The 13,872-nt window shown below is 42.6% G+C and overlaps 1 protein-coding gene and 1 pseudogene across 8 annotated transcripts in view; both read right to left on the reverse strand.

Moving 5' to 3' along the window:
* ADAM22 (ADAM metallopeptidase domain 22) overlaps window positions 1–13,872 on the reverse strand; it is a 368,503-nt gene that overhangs the window by 269,097 nt on the left and 85,534 nt on the right. The window lies entirely within an intron of this gene.
* LOC149470173 (U2 spliceosomal RNA) lies at window positions 11,492–11,649 on the reverse strand (annotated as a pseudogene).

Genomic DNA, 13,872 nt, shown 5'->3' on the forward strand with positions numbered 1-13,872 from the left:
GAGCACAGCGCAGAATGCTGCATGAGGTAAAGAAGAATCCCAGAGTGTCAGCTAAAGACCTACAGAAATCTCTGGCACATGCTAACATTTTTGTTGACACATCTACAATAAGGAAAACATTAAACAAGAATGGAGTACATGGGAGGACACCACGGAGGAAGCCATTGCTGTCCAAAAAGAATATTGCAGCGCGTTTGAAGTTTGCAAAAGAGCACCTGGATGTTTCACAGCACTACTGGCAAAATATACTGTGGACAGATGAAACCAAGATTGAGTTGTTTGGAAAGAACACACAACACTATGTGTGGAGAAAAAAAGGCACACCAACATCAAAACCTCATCCCCACTGTAAAACATGGCGGAGGGAGCATCATGGTTTGGGGCTGCTTTGCTGCCTCAGGGCCTGGACGGATTGTTGTCATTGATGGGAAAATGAATTCCAGAGTTTATCAAGACATTTTGCAGGAAAACGTACGACCATCTGTTCGCCAACTGAAGCTCCGCAGAGGATGGGTGATGCAACAGGACAATGACCCAAAGCATACAAGTAATTCAACAAAACAATGGCTGCAACAGCACAGAATACGCCTTCTGGAGTGGCCCAGTCAGAGTCCTGACTTCAACCCGATTGAAATGCTGTGGCATGACCTTAAGAGAGCGATTCACACCAGACATCCCAAGAATATTGCTACATTGAAACAGTTTTGTGAAGAGGAGTGGTCCAAAATTACTCCAGATCGTTGTGCAGGTCTGATCTGCAACTACAGGAAACGTTTGGTTGAGGTTATTGCTGCCAAAGAAGGGTCAACCAGTTATTAAGTCCAAAGGTTCACATACTTTTTCCTCCCTGCACTGTGAATGTTTACATGCTATGTGCAATTAAACCATGGCAACATCTAATGTTTGTGTAGTATTATGTTCAGCAGACTGTGTTATTCTATTGTTGTGACTTAGATGACGTTCAGAGCACATTTTATGCCCAATTCATGCAAAACACCACGTAATCCAAGGGGTTCACATACTTTTTCTTGCAACTGTAACTCAGTTTTGTCAAAATTTTAGAAATTGTTCATGTGTTCATTGAGATATTGATTGAAATCTCACTTTATCAAAAGGGGTGTACTCATTTATGCTGAGCACTGTATATATGTTGTGGGGTTAGCTCAGGTGGGGGATCTCCTTCCCTGGGACAAAGGTAGACCGCACAGCAGGCTTTCATCAAAATCTGACTGGTTGTCAGCTTTATTTAAAAGGTTTGCAGAAAATAAACAAAAACATGAACATAAACCCTTGCCATCCAGGCACTAACTACACAAAAGACGTTTCCTCTCTCAGAGGTGAAGGGCTTCTCCCTGTCACCACAATAAAACAAAAGCAAACCTTTTCTTGTAGGTATAATACACACACACAGCTCTCTCAGAATAGCTCTGAGTCCCAGGCCACGAGCAACTCCTTGCTCCAGCCCTGCCTTATTTATACCACCTGTTGGTGGTCATTAGTGGAGCCCAAACTCTGGTCCGGACCCACCTGCTTAACTGTGGCCCCGAAAACCCGGAGTGGACTCCACCTAAACAGTCAGGTATGAGCATATGCGAGGTGACACATAGCGTCCCTCTATCACCTCGCCGTTCATCCTGTCACAATGTATATATATATATATATATATATACACACACACATATACAGGTGAAACTCGAAAAATTACAATATCGTGCAAAAGTTAATTTATTTTAGTAATGCAACTTAAAAGGTGAAACTAATATATGAGATAGACTCATTACATGCAAAGCAAGATAGTTCAAGCCGTGATTTGTCATAATTGTGATGATTATGGCTTACAGCTCATGAAAACCCCAAATCCACAATCTCAGAAAATTTGAATATTACATGCAGTCAATAAAACAAGGATTGTACATAGAACAATATCGGACCTCTGAAAAGTATAAGCATGCATATGTACTCAGTACTTGGTTTGGGTCCCTTTTGCAGCAATTACTGCCTCAATGCAGCGTGGCATGGAAGCTATCAGCCTGTGGCACAGCTGAGGTGTTATGGAAGACCAGGATGCTTCAATAGCGGCCTTCAGCTCTTCTGAATTGTTCGGTCTCATGTCTCTCATCTTTCAATGCCCCATAGATTTTCTATGGGGTTCAGGTCAGGCGAGTATGCTGGCCAATCAAGCACAGTAATCCCACGGTCATTGAACCAGGTTTTGGTGCTTTTGGCAGTGTGGGCAGGTGCCAAGTCCTGCTGGAAAATGAAGTCAGCATCCCCATAAAGCTTGTCTGCGGAAGGAAGCATGAAGTGCTCCAAAATCTCCTGGTAGACGGCTGCATCTACCCTGGACTTAATGAAGCACAGTGGACCAACACCAGCAGATGACATGGCTCCCCAAATCAACACAGACTGTGGAAACTTCACACTGGACTTGAATCATCTTGCAGTGTGTGCCTCTCCATTCTTCCTCCATACTCTGGGTCCTTGGTTTGCAAATGAGATGCAAAAGTTGCTCTCATCAGAAAAGAGGACTTTGGACCACTGAGCAACAGACCAGGTCTGTTTATCTTTAGCCCAGGTAAGACGCTTCTGACATTGTTTGTTGTTCAGGAGCAGCTTGACATGAGGAATACGACATTTGAAGCCTATGTCCAGGATTTGTCTGTGTGTGGTGGCTCTTGATGCACTGACTCCAGCCTCAGTCCACTCCTTGTGAAAGTCCCCAACACTTTGGAATGGCCTTTTCCTGACAATCCTCTCCAGGCTGCGGTCATCCCTGCTGCTTGTGCACCTTTTTCTTCTACACATTTTTTCCCTTCCACATAACTTTCTATTAATGTGCTTTGATACAGCACTTTGGGAACATCCAACTTCTTTTGCAATTACCTTTTGAGGGTTTCCCTCCTTATGGAGGGTGTCAACGATGGTTTTCTGCACAACTGTCAGGTCAGCAGTCCTTCCCATGATTGTGATTCCTACTAAACCAGACTGAGAGACCATTTAAAGGCTCAGGAACCCTTTGCAGGTGTTATGGCTTAATTATCTGATTAGAGTTGGACACTTTGAGCCGAGAGTTTTGCACCTTTTCACAATATTCTAATTTTCTGAGATTCTGGATTTGGGGTTTTCATGAGCTGTAAGCCATAATCATCACAATTATGACAAATCACGGCTTGAACTATCTTGCTTTGCATGTAATGAGTCTATCTCATATATTAGTTTCACTTTTTAAGTTGCATTACTGAAATAAATGAACTTTCTAATTTTTCGAGTTTCACCTGTACACACTGCTCAAAAAAATTAAAGGAACACTTTTTAGAGTATAACATCAAGTCAATTAAACTCCTGGGATATTGATCTGGTCAGTTAAGTAGCAGAGGAGGTTGTTAATCAAGTTTCAGCTGCTTTGGTGAAACAATGAGACGACCACCAAAACAGGAATGGTTTTACAGGTGGAGGCGTTTTTTCCCTACTCATCTTTTCTGACTGTTTTTCACTAGTTTTTCATTTGGCTAGGGTCAATATCACTACTGGTAGCATGAGGCAATACCTGGACCCTACAAAGGTTGCACAGGCAGTCCAACTCCTCCAGGATGGCACATCAATACCTGCCATTGCCAGAAGGTTTGATGTGTCTCCCAGCACACAGACTAGATTCCAGGAGACAGGAAGTTACTCTAGGAGAGCTGAACAGGGCCGTAGAAGGTCCTTAACCTATCAACAGGACCGGTATCTTCTCCTTTGTGCAAGGAGGAACAGAATGAGCACTGCCAGAGCCCTACAAAATGACATCCAGCAGGCCACTGGTGTGAATGTCTCTGACCAAAGAATCAGAAAGAGACTTCATGAGGGTGGCCTGAGGGTCCTAAGCCCTCTAGTGGACCCTCTGCTCCCTGCCTGGCACCATAAAGCTCGATTGGCATTTACCATTGAAAACCAGAATTGGCAGGTCCGCCACTGGTGCCCTGTGCTTTTCACATATGAGAGCAGGTTCACCCTGAGCACATGTGACAGACGTGAAAGGGAATGGAGAAGCCATGGAGAACATTATGCTGCCTGTAACATGGTTCAGCATGACTGTTTTGGTGGTGGGTCAGTGATGGTCTGAAGAGGCATATCTATGGACGGACGCACAGACCTCTACAGGCTAGACAATGGCACCCTGACTGCCATTAGGTATCGGGATAAAGGTTTATTATAAGCTCACCTGTAGGTAAAAGGTAAAAAAAAGAGTACTACCACTTCGAGACTTTAAAAAAGAGGGAGTACCAGGAGTCTGGGTTAATGGCAAACGCAAGGGGGGGGGATCAAAATCAGGGTAAGGATTGGAGGCACTATGCAGTTAGCATGTGTTCTCTGTTTTTTATAAATTGTACAAATACATTTTTTGACTGCAGTTTACCCTTTAATTTTGTGTACCGGGCAGAATCTGGAAAATGACACTCTCTGGATGGCAGTGAAATTTCTGGACCTAAGCAGACTTTCAGCCAATATGTCTGTGGTCGGAAAAGTCTGAATTACGGCGAATATGAGTGATGCCGGCGCCTCTTGGATATAGTATACTGTAGAAGCTTTTCCTTGTAATGACAGCTGTCAGCAGATCATTAGATTATTTGTGTCATGTTGATTCTTTAGAAGGCAAAGATAGACATGTTCTCAGGAACAGACAAATCAATGAATGTACGGGAAAGGGATGATGCAGGTACCTGTCATTCCATACAGGAACAGCTACTGAAAGGTTCACAATACACTCGCAACTTCACTACAAAGATAAAAATAGCAAAAAAGGGTGTAAAGTGCAATAATTCATTTAACTATTATAAAAAATATCAGAAACCATCTCCCAGTAATCCATCATACACGTTTAAATCTGACTGGTTGCTAAGGTTTACTGCACTTAGTACATCCCCACTATTATGTGTACTGCACAAAAACATTCAATCCAAAGGGCCTCTGTCAATGAGCTTTGGACTCATGTTGATGGCATCAGTCTGACAACACTTTGAAACATTTCAGAGGTCATTAGGAATATATTAATATAATTTGACCTCCTTCCCATTTTTTAAATTATGGTCAATGCTAAAAGCACCATTAACCAATATTTTCGTATGAATTGTTGTCTATCAATAGTTAAGCCACTGGGGGATGCTCATAGCACCTTTTGACATTTTTATCTGTCTGTTCTTTGCTGCTCTGCTGAAAAATCCTTTAGTTAACAGAGCCCAATAGCTGAAGTTCAAATAGATACACACTTGGAAGGAGTTACTCCTCCTGTTCCCTGACTGTTCTATTCAAAGTGAGAGAGAAAGAAAGAAAGAAAGAAAGAAAGAAAGAAAGAAAGTAAGTATCCTTAGTTCATAATGATGTCACATTAAAACAGTCAATGCATTTTAGGGGCAGTAAAACTAACCCTTCATCAGGACTACAAAGCAGACACAAATAAAAAAAAAAAAAAAAAAAAAAAAAGAAAACAAAAAGTTATGATAATAATAAAAAAGAGCTTGTATCAAACAAATATTTACCTATTTTAACAAATATTTTTTTTGTCAATTAAAACAGATTTTGATTTTACATACATACATATATATATACACACACACACACTCTTTAAAATGTTTGGTTTTTTTTTTTGCACAACAATCATTCACTTCTTACTGGTTTCCATGTCTTATCCAGTTTTATACATAAGGGTCAACACCTTTCAATGTAATTCTTAGAAGGAGCTGGCTCAGCAACGTGTCTACAAAACAAGACTGGGATACGGCTGTGCTGCTCCTGACCTTGGACAAGTCATTGTGTTCATGCAGACACTGAAATTAGACTGAGCCTAAATGGACGGTAGCATTACATCAAGAAATATTTGGGCAATTTGCAAAAGACAACCTTGTAAGGCAAATGAAAATAAATATAAACATTGCATCCTCTATTGTGTTCTGATTGGTAGAGTATTGTTGACTTATAACAGAAGGTCATCACTTGCACTGCAGCAGGAACAGGAATTGCAGTGCTCACTTGCCAGGTGATCCTTCAGAGTAGGACATGCAAGCCACATGACTGTGCAGAGCGCGGGGACATTTCCTGACAATTTGGAAAGGGTTTCTGAGCCAGCCTGGTATCTTCCCTGCATTTTTTCTGCACCATCACCTGGCAGCAATAATCAGCTACCCCACAGCCCTGTTCATCTACAATAATTCTGAGAAATACCCGGAATGGGGAAGCATGTGATCCTCTCCTCCTCTTCTTAAGATGCAGGGATCGGGCCTGTAGCCAATAGCTAGACCTTGTGGAGTAATGGAAAATCTTAATTGCTCCAATACTAACTGTCATGGAGCATTTATAGGATAACCACTTGCCTTCTAGCGGATGTATATAAAATACCCTGTACAGAAAGTGGCTTCAGAATCAGTGATCTTCTTTCTTTCTTTCTTCTAAAAGTCTTCCGAGTGACTTTAGAGCCGCCCGGTCACTTTTACAGTGCACCCCCATCTCCCCATGTCGCCACCCATGGTAACATCTGTTCCCCCATCTCCTATGTGATGAATGAAGGAGATGAATCAGGTGCCTTGGAGGGCAGGGGAGACATCAGGGGTCTAATAGACCCCTGATGCTCCATAAAGTGTACTTGTCACGGCCCAAAACTATCACAAGGGGCCTTGTTCATCCTCTTATGATAGCAATAGAGTTAAATAAAAAAAATTAAAAGGTGTAAAAAAAACCCAAAAAACATGTAAACAAAATAAATAAAAAAAAATTAAAGGCACCCCTGCCCCACCCATGCCCATGCACAAATGCAAATGCACACACATATGTAAACAGTGATTGCTCCACACATGTTAGGTATGGTTGTGAACATCAGAGTGAGATAAACAATTCTAGGTCTCTAATTCATGTATAACCCTAAACAGATAAGCTGTAAAGGCTTTTAATAAAGCATCACCCATGATCAATTTTAGGTACTGTAGTTTGTTGCCAATTTTAAATCTTGACATGTTTGGTATCTATTTACTATAACATAATCTTTTATATTTTACCAAAAATGTGTTTATTATATTGTGTTTGCGTTCAATAAAATTTACTTAGGTATATTTTTTCCCAAAAATTTGCATGTGATAAACGGCAGTACAAATATTATGCGACAATGAAAAGTGAAAAACTTGTAACAACCACCATTATATTTTCTATGGTTTCTGATTTCAAAAAATATATAATGTTCTGAGTGGGTTCTGAAAAATCTTCTAGCAAAAAAAAATGTTGATTTTTAACATGTATGTGAAAAATTTGAAAATTGCCCTGGACTGCAAGTGGTTAAACTCCGCACACCTGCACGTAAACAGGGCTGCAAAGGAGTAAATGCCAGCTGAACATCACTGGGTGGTATATCAAGAGAACCTGTCACTTTATCCTTGTAAGCATGATAATTATTATATTATTATTATACAGGATTTATATAGCGCCAACAGGTCAGCGCTTTATAATATAAAGGGAGGCAATACAGCAATGATACAGTTCAATACAAGAGGGTTAGGAGGGCCCTGCTCCTTGGAGCTTACAATCTAAGAGGGAGGGGCTGGTGGTACAAAAGGTAATAACTGTGGGGGATGGACTGATAGGAGAAATAGAAGATTTGGTTATTAGCTGAGGGCAGGATAGTCTTCTCTGAAGAAATAGGTTTTTATGGATCACCTAGTGGGCAGAGTAGGCGATAGTCGGAAAGATTTGGGTAAAGAGTTCCAGAGGATGGGGGAGGCTCTGGAGAAGTCCTGGAGATGAGCATGGAAGGAGGAGACAAGGGCGCTAGAGAGCAGGAGGTCGTGGGAGGAGCAGAGAGGACAGTTTGGGTAATATTTGCAGACAAGATTGGTGATGTAATTTGGGGCAGATTTATAAATGGTTTTATATGTTATTGTTAATGTTTTCAATGTTATCCGTTGGGCAATGGGAAGCCAGTGGAGGTATTGGCAGAGAGGGATGGCAGATACAGAACGGTGAGAAAGGTGGATGAGTCTGGCAGCAACATTCATGATAGACTGAAGAGGGGATGAATTGCGATGAGGTCGGCCAATGAGGAGGGAGTTACAATAGTCAAGGTGAGAGATAACAAGGGAGTGAATAAGTTGCTTAGTGGTTTCAGAGGTTAAAAATGGGCGTATCTTGAAGATAATACTTTACTTGTGAGAGCAGAGATCCAAGACTTTGACACTCTCTTTTGGGAAAGGAAGATAACCAATAAAGATGAAAGGATTACCCTGGGGCACCTAGGAAAGCAGCTCTCCCATTAGTCACATATCTCCCAAATCCAGAAAAGCAAGATTTGTATTTCTCATTTTCGGACTGCAGGTAGAGCCATGCAAAAAATGCTGTTATGTCTCTGTGGCCAAATATGACCCCTGAGTTGTTGCTGCATAGCACAGATTTATGGTACATTTATACCATGCGATTTGATGCAGACCTGCATTTGGGGTGTTAACATTGACACCTGCTGCAGATTGTTATGAACTGCACAGCGTTTTGAACGCCATGCGGGAAACTTGCGGGTTTACAGCACCACGTTCTAGTGTAAGCCCCTGGTCACATCGGGTGCGACTTGGCATGCGATTTGCAAATCGTATGCCAAGTCGCACCCTATTGTCCGCTATTAGAGCGGTCATATCGGTGCGGTTCTGACTTGGTCGTAGCCGCACTGATCTCTAAAGTAGTATGCATGCACTATTTCTGTTGCGATTTGCATAGACACCTGTGTCAGATGCCTTGCAAACTGCAATGAAATCGGCAGGTCACCCAATTTTGAAATCGTGCGACTTCACTGTAAGGCGCACAATTTCAAAATCGGCTTTGATGTGACCGGGGTGTTAAAGCGAAATTAAGCCCAAAATCATGCTGACAGGTAGCATCAACATGTGGGCAGTAAAAACACATGGATTTTTAACCTCTTGGCGCTGGCCTCCCGATGACTGGGCCTTGACACCAAGCAGCCACACATTTGCGTGCAATTCAGAAAAACATATGTGCTGAGAGCGTGCGCCCTGCGCGTTCCCAGCACACATGTCCGGTACTCACGGAAAGGTCCCGATCTTCTCTTGCAATCGTGTCCTTTCCCGCACATGTGACCGCCGTGACAGCGAATCATGGCAGTCACATGACCCTAAAACCCGTCCCCGCCTCCCGGCTTCTGAACCCTAAAAGGGCCAGGAAGCGCCGGTGCCAAGGGGTTAAAACACAATGGAAAAAATGCATCGGTGCGAGAGAAATACATGGGCTGCCAATGATAGCCGTTCCTTCTGAAAACACTAGTTGTAGTAGGGATGCATACATCCCAGCATGCCCCTGTCGGGATGCCTCTATGCCAGACAGTTTCTTCATCGTTCCCCTCGTTGGTACTCCAATCTTGATTTATGGGAAGGATCACTCAGGGTCAATGTTATTTTTATCAGCAGTGAAAGCCACTATTGCTGGTAGCCAGCGGTTCAGTTTACATGAAGAAGGTTTTATTAGATGCTCAAGAAATACATTCAGCTCCAGCGAATCGATAAAGCAGAGCAGAAAGCCCGATGGAGTAAAGAGGACAATCACAGTGAAAAGAAAGTGATACCTCAGCATCTAAGATGGATAAATGCTTCTCTGCTCCATAGATTGGGATGACATTTCACGCTCTTACTCTCATGTATGAAAGCATCTGACCGGAACTTCCATCACGCTCTTCAACTACTCCAGGGTCCTCCTCTCCCAGACATATGAATGATGTTTCCTAGCACACTACATGTCAGCTCTACTATGGCAGCATTTGGCTTCCCATGCATTTATTAAAGTGGTTGTAAACCGTTACATATACCCAGTTTAGTGACTGGCCTCACGTGATACACAGAGATGAAACAAATCCTCCTACATAAGTTGTACCTGTTTATTTGCAGCCATCTATCCCCTACATCCATTAAAAGTGCAGAACTTACACAGGATCGCTCAGCTTTGAAAAGCAAGGGGCAGGGAGCTGAAGTTACACTCAGTGGGGAGAGCTCTGAGAGCTGATTGGAGGGAAGGGACACACCCACCTTCACACAGCACACAGGAACAGAGCTGAGGCTGCCAATCACAGACTGTGCCCTCCCCGTCACCATTTTTTACTTGGTGTCAGGAAAACTCATCAGGAGGGATTCATGCTAATAGCAGAAGAACAAGGCAATGCACAGAAAAAACAATTACTGCTCTAGATTGAGACAAGCACACACTATAGAGGGATATGCTTTGTTTATATTTCATGTCTGAAAAGTACAACCACTTTAACCACTTGCCCTCCAGAGGATTTACCCCCCCCCCCCTTCCTGACCAGGCCATTTTCTGCATTGCAGCGCTGTGTTAGTTTAACTGACAATTGCGCAGTCATACAACGCTGCACCCAAATTAAATTTACGTCCTTTCTTTATCACAAACAGAGCTTTCTTACGGTGGTATTTGATTGCCTGTGCGCTTTTTATTTTTTGCGCTATAAACAAAAAAAGACCGAGAATTTTGTGAAAAAGATATTTTTTTTACTTTTTGCTATTAAACATGTTTAATATAAAAAATTAAAAAATCACATTTCATCATAAATTTTGGGCAAAATGTATTCTGCTACATGTATTTGCTAAAGAAAATAAAATTCCAATACGTGTAAACTAATTGGTTTACATGAAAGTTATAGCGTTTACAAATGGCAGTATGTATATTGGAATTTTTATTCAAATTTTTTTTTTCTTACTAGTAATGGCGGCAATCAGCGACTTATTGCAGGACTGCAGCGGGCATTCTGACACTGGGTGGGAACTGGCTTGGTGTCACTGACATCCCCAGTGACACCAATACCGTGATTAGTGCTAATAAAAAGCACTGACACTGTACTAATGGCACAGGGCAGGAAGGGGTTAACATGAGCGGCGATCAAAGGGCTAACTGTGTACCACTGTATTGGTACAGTATACAAAGCAATGTGCAGGAGCTGACAGGGGAGAGATCTGTATTGTTTACATACAGTTCTCTCCCCCCCCGAGCCCCCCCCCCCCCCCGGCGGTGTTACTCAGCAATCACCGGGTGGCGGTGAATAATCACCGGGCGGGACCCGGTGATTGAGAACCGAGGCCATGATCAGTGGCATGGGTAGGGCACGTGTGCTCGGCTCTCGCACACCCCCTACCCGGTAAACATATATATATACGTGATTTTGAGCACCCCTGCCGCCCTGTAACAGTATTTCTGCTATAGGTTGGCGGTAAAGCGGTTAAAGGCCTCGCCCTTCCTGCTAAGTCCCACCTCCTGTCTTCACTTGGAAAGCTAGGAACTAGGAAAACTAGGAAATTTCTTTGAAAGTGTGCTATTTCAGCAAAACACATCGGAGTCAGTGGGGATGGTGAAATTAAGGTATGTTTGGTGTGTTTTAGGGGTTCTGTGGGCTTTAAATGGCTCCTAAAGGTTACAGAAGCTCCTTACCCTATCCTGGAGACCCATTCTACTCTTTTTTTTCTTTTTTTAGTGCATCAGTCCTGGAGGTACGGCAATACCAGATCGATGCGTGGGGTGGACGGAGCAAGCTCTTCTTCCGTCTCCATGTTCTAATCGTATCAGATATTAAACTGATAAGCACAAATTCTACACTTGATCTTAGCCAAAAGACCGAGAACAGATAGAGACCCGTTCTTCTGCCAACAATGCACTTTTCATTACACTTCATTATTTTTCTTTTTTTGCCACAGAAAGAAAAAAACAAAAAATGAGAGAGAAGTAAACTGAATAAAGTGACAGTACACAAATGACAATCAACTACACAAAATTTGTCAAAAATATTCTTTTTTTCCAAGCAAATTTCATCTAAATAGCTAAATTACAGAAATAGAGTTTCCATTTTGACCGACTGCAAAATTGTTAGCTCTGCAGCAAAATTGATTTTCTCTAAATCACTCCGCTTTATAGCTGAATGCTGCCCACAGAGGAACTGCCAACAGAGAAACTCCACATCAGTGGAGAGAATTTCCACCTTTTGTTCAATTAAAATTGTGTCACTTCATCTAGGATGAGATTTTATAAGATATTGAAGAAATATTCTGTTTATTTATGGCTCATCCATCAAAATACAAGCAGAATGTCATAAGTAAGGGCATGAAGGAGGAATTCGTTACCTACTGCAGACATCAACCTGAAAATGTCACAGAAGGCAGCAGAGCTGTAGCTTCATAACAAGCTCACATCTACTTATTTGTTCTAAAACATATCGTTATAAATTTATCCTGATAAATATACAATATTACCTGTAATGCAAAGCAAGAGTATACAAACAAAATTAACAGACCAAAAGACACACCATCTATCCCACTCCCACCACTGTCCATCTGAGGCTAGTCACCAGCCTGGTGGATGTACCAAGAAACCAGTAAGATTGAAATGTCTGCTTGATTCGCAGAAATAGATATGCAGTCAGATACACATTGTGTTATCAATCTCTATTTTATAGTCTTTCTTTCCATTTTCTTGGTACAATAATTGTATAGGGCAGTGATGGCGAACCTTTTAGAGACCCAAAGTGCCAACACTGCAATTAAACCTGAATACCGAAGGTTTTAGTTTAGCGAAAACAACCCACTGACCACCAGCACAAGGGGCAAAGTTCCACTGACCACCAGCACAAGGGGGCAAAGTTCCACTGACCACCAGCACAAGGGGCAAAGTTCCACTGACCACCAGCACGAGGGGGCAAAGTTCCACTGACCACCAGCACAAGGGGGCAAAGTTCCACTGACCACCAGCACAAGGGGCAAAGTTCCACTGACCACCAGCACAAGGGGCAAAGTTCTACTGACCTCCAGCACAAGGGGGCAAAGTTCCACTGACCACCAGCACAAAGGGCAAAGTTCCACTGACCACCAGCACAAGGGGGCAAAGTTCCACTGACCACCAGCACAAGGGGGCAAAGTTCCACTGACCACCAGCACAAGGGGCAAAGTTCCACTGACAACCAGCACAAAGGGCAAAGTTCTACTGACCACCAGCACAAGGGGGCAAAGTTCTTCTGACCACCAGCACAAAGGGCAAAGTTCCACTGACCACCAGCACAAGGGGGCAAAGTTCCACTGACCACCAGCACAAGGGGGCAAAGTTCCACTGACCACAAGCACAAGGGGCAAAGTTCCTCTGACCACCAGCGCAAGCGGGCAAAGTTCCACTGACCACCAGCACAAGGGGGCAAAGTTCCGCTGACCACCAGCACAAAGGGACAAAGTTGCATAACCTCCTAAGGGAGGGTTATAACCTCTGTCAGTTTTTTTGCCATTTGTGTCCCATTGTGAAGATTTCCCTTCACTTCCTGTCCCATAGCCAAAACATAAATGAAAAGAAATACCTTCATAGTGAGGGAATACTTTGTTTTCAACATTCATCAGAACTAGTGTCCCCATTGGCAGAATTTTTTTTTCTATGGTAATATTTACCTTTTGTTAGGTGGGGTGCTTCATTATATTGCACATATATTAGGGCTAATTAACATACAGTAAGTGTGTGGCCAGTGACAGACGTTTTATTATTTTAATTTAATTTATTTATTTCAGGTACTTATATAACGCCGTCAATTTACGCAGCGCTTTACATATATATTGTACATTCACATCAGTCCCTAACCCTCAAGGGGTGTACAATCTAAGGTCCCTGACTCACATTCATACATACACATACCAGGGTCAATTTAGACAGGAACCAATTAACCTAACAACATGTTACTGCACTATAAAACATCTGCCACAACAAGGACATACGGAAAACATCCCATTCACACTGAAACGCAGCCTATGGGAGCCTCAGCTGTTCCAGGTATCTCTCTCCTCATTGGCTGAGACACAGCAGCAGGAGCCATTGGCTCCC

Source organism: Staurois parvus, unplaced genomic scaffold (genome assembly GCF_062004578.1).
Source record: "Staurois parvus isolate SC_StPar_1 unplaced genomic scaffold, SC_StPar_1.0 ptg000051l, whole genome shotgun sequence".
In the NCBI taxonomy this organism is placed as follows: domain Eukaryota; kingdom Metazoa; phylum Chordata; class Amphibia; order Anura; family Ranidae; genus Staurois; species Staurois parvus.